The sequence below is a fragment of the Crocuta crocuta genome, unplaced genomic scaffold, assembly GCF_008692635.1.
Source record: "Crocuta crocuta isolate KB4526 unplaced genomic scaffold, BGI_CrCroc_1.0 scaffold20, whole genome shotgun sequence".
Lineage (NCBI taxonomy): Eukaryota > Metazoa > Chordata > Mammalia > Carnivora > Hyaenidae > Crocuta > Crocuta crocuta.
Genome location: NW_027527932.1, coordinates 1494830 through 1497692, shown reverse-complemented (window position 1 = coordinate 1497692; position 2863 = coordinate 1494830). Strand labels below are relative to the sequence as shown.

The 2863-nt window shown below is 47.0% G+C and overlaps 1 long non-coding RNA gene across 1 annotated transcript in view; it reads left to right on the top strand.

Annotated features, from left to right (window-relative positions):
- The window catches only part of LOC144221322 (uncharacterized), a 6769-nt gene extending 4288 nt beyond the window's left edge, over nt 1-2481 (top strand). The window contains exons 2-3 of the long non-coding RNA XR_013332032.1: nt 901-1005; nt 1208-2481. This is a non-coding gene — a long non-coding RNA (uncharacterized LOC144221322). The remainder of the gene's footprint in view (nt 1-900; nt 1006-1207) is intronic.
- The last annotated feature ends 382 nt before the right edge of the window (nt 2482-2863 follow it).

Genomic DNA, 2863 nt, shown 5'->3' with positions numbered 1-2863 from the left:
CTCTGCAGCCAGAGGGGGGCAGCGGGGGCAGTACAGTGGCAGCTGCCTTCACGTCTTCCCAGGAGGCCAGCCCTAGACCAGCAGGCTTCTTCCAGATTTCATTTCCTCGATAATTACATGTTCATCCTGTTCCATCAAATATTCTGAGATACAGCTTCTTGGGCAACCCTTCGCTTCCCCTTGCCTCCACAATGTTTACACCTTTCAAGCACTTAAACACAGTATGTCTCTCTCCACTGGTCTAAATTTAGAAAATGCATAAATATATTTATTTGGCTCCTTCAGTGCCTTTCTTAAAAGCCGCCTTCCTGGGTGCTCGAACTTTCCACAGGGATTTTTGTGGGGAAGGTGGGAAGGAGCAGGCTTTTCACCACGCCCCTGAAGCCGGGCCGTTTGGGTTTCCATAAAAGAGCTGTCGTTTACCTCCGGCTCCTACGTCCGTGTCTCATCATGGGGGCCCCGGGTCCTGGGGCCCCTGCGACGGGGCCGGGGTGGTGAGACCAGCTGGGACGGGGCGGCAGCACCAAGAAGGGGGCGGCTCCAAGCAGGGCCCTCGTGTGTAACCTAGTCTCAGTCACATCCCCAAATAATGGCAGGGCCCCTGAAGCCGTGTCCACTCTCTCCAACACTGAGCGCCTTCGCTGGGTCGTGAATAAACATAAACATTGGCTGAAAACTGGAGCTGTGACATTTTAATGAAATAAAAAAATGTGAACCCGTGTTTGTACCTGTTGGGATTTTATCAGAAATCTTCTGGGGGGATGAGTCCTGTGAAAGGAGCTGAGCAGGTTCTCAGAACTAGCCACTGAGACTGCTTGTCTACACCTTTGAGACACTGCAGCTCCTTCCCTTTTGGTCAAGAAAAGCATAATAATGGCTCCCTTTTTATGCTTCTTCTAGAAGTCATTTCCTTCCTTATCTCTGATCTTCACTGGAACCTTGTTAAGAAGTAGATGCTCCTATCTACAGCCCACAGATGAAGAACCAGAGGCTCAGGATGGGCAAGTAAGCTGGCTGATGTCTGCCAGCTAATAAGTGGAGGGTGATGGGATCCCCAGAGAGTTCCTCTGTTCTCTCCGCTTCTTTCTTACTCAGGCCTCCCAGGAGCTTGGGGGGGTGGGGGGGAGGTGGCTTGGGGTAGGACACATGGTTTTGAAAGAACAGACCCCATATTTACCCCACACTCCTGGTTCGTCTCTTTCTTCAGCACTAACCACAAGGTGTGATTATGAGGAATATCACGGCTTGTGTTCATGTCACTCAAAAGAACAGTTAACTAAAACATCTGGGCTCAATGGGAACATCCTTGGAACCTTACGTAGGTATTATCCATAGTTATTTGCCGTTTGCTCTTCTTTCTTCCTCCTTAATTTTAATCCTCACACCTCTTCTATATAAGCTACACCAAACCTCCCCTTCCATCCATCCTTTGCTGTCATTCCCAAGAGCAATGGGGACAATCTACTAAAAAAATGTGTTTGTCCAGATCCTCAAAATAGATTCTAACCTCCCATATCTCTGGACCTTGAAAACGTTTATATCATTTCTCATTCTACAATGGATGTTATGTTGATGTTCATGCTTCACACCAGTTTCTAAATTAATATTTGCTATACAGAGGCCTGCTAATTAATACGTACCTTTCCTGAAATTTCAAATCAGCTATTTGAAATGGGAGGAAGGCAGAAAGCAACTTGCAAATTCTGTGCATAATGAAGTGCGGAACAAGCTCACATAATGAAGACAAACAATTATACAACATTTGCATGATTCTTTTTTCTTACAACATGAGACAAGACACACGGGGCTGATCAGCATGCTGCCTTTGCCGTGAGTCTTGCTACTTATTCCCCCACCATTTGGTAGGATTTTCAAAGCCAAGAGCAGATCACACTGTTTTGTGAAAGTTTCTTATATTATCCTGTCAGGCAGCCAAGATCACCTTGCCAAAGTCACCCTGACATAAGTGACTGTCACTGGGGATGTGTCCCTCAGCTGACAGACATACACCCAGAGGAAGACCCCAGTTCAGGTCCTAACCACTAAACTCAACTGGCCAGAGAGTACTGAAAATGATTCTTTCTAGTCCCCAAAATATTCACTGAGCTTCTACTATGTCCTAGCCCCCATACTACATGCTGGAGAGAAAAACGAACAGTAAAATCCCCACTGCCCTTGGAGTTGTCACTGCTCATTGAGGGAGATGTGTTAACACCATTTATGGTTAATGGTCGGTAAGCACAAGGAAGGGAGTCTACTCTGACAGCGGGGAGGAAGAAGGTTCAGGAAGAGCTCCACAGGAGAATACTGATTCAGGCAAGCTGGGGATTCATCCATGCTTGAGAGGCTGTCGTGCAGCATGGTTAAGAGCCCATCTTCCTGAATTCAAATCTGAGCGGTGTGACTTACTAGCAGTGTGACTGGGTAGATCACATAACTTTTCTGTACCTCAGTTTCTTCATCTGTAAATTGGGGATAAAAATGGACTTACCCCAGGGCGCCTGGGTGGCTTAGTTGGTTAAGCGTCCGACTTTCGCTTAGGTCATGATCTCGCGGTTCGTGGGTTCGAGCCCCGCGTCGGGCTCTGTGCTGACTGCCAGCTCAGAGCCTGGAGCCTGTTTCAGAGTCTGTGACTCCCTCTCTCTCTGACCCTCCCCTGCTCACGCTGTCTCTCTCTCTCTCCTAGAAATAAAAAAAAAACCAAAAAACATTAAAAAAAAATGGACTTACCCCATAGAGTTACTGCTGTGGGGATTAAATGAGTTCTATACAAAGCTCTTAGTATGGCTTCTGGAACATATTAAGTACTCTGTAAGTGTTAGCTCTCATCTGAACTATGGCAGGAGCTGGAGAGAGAAGCCAA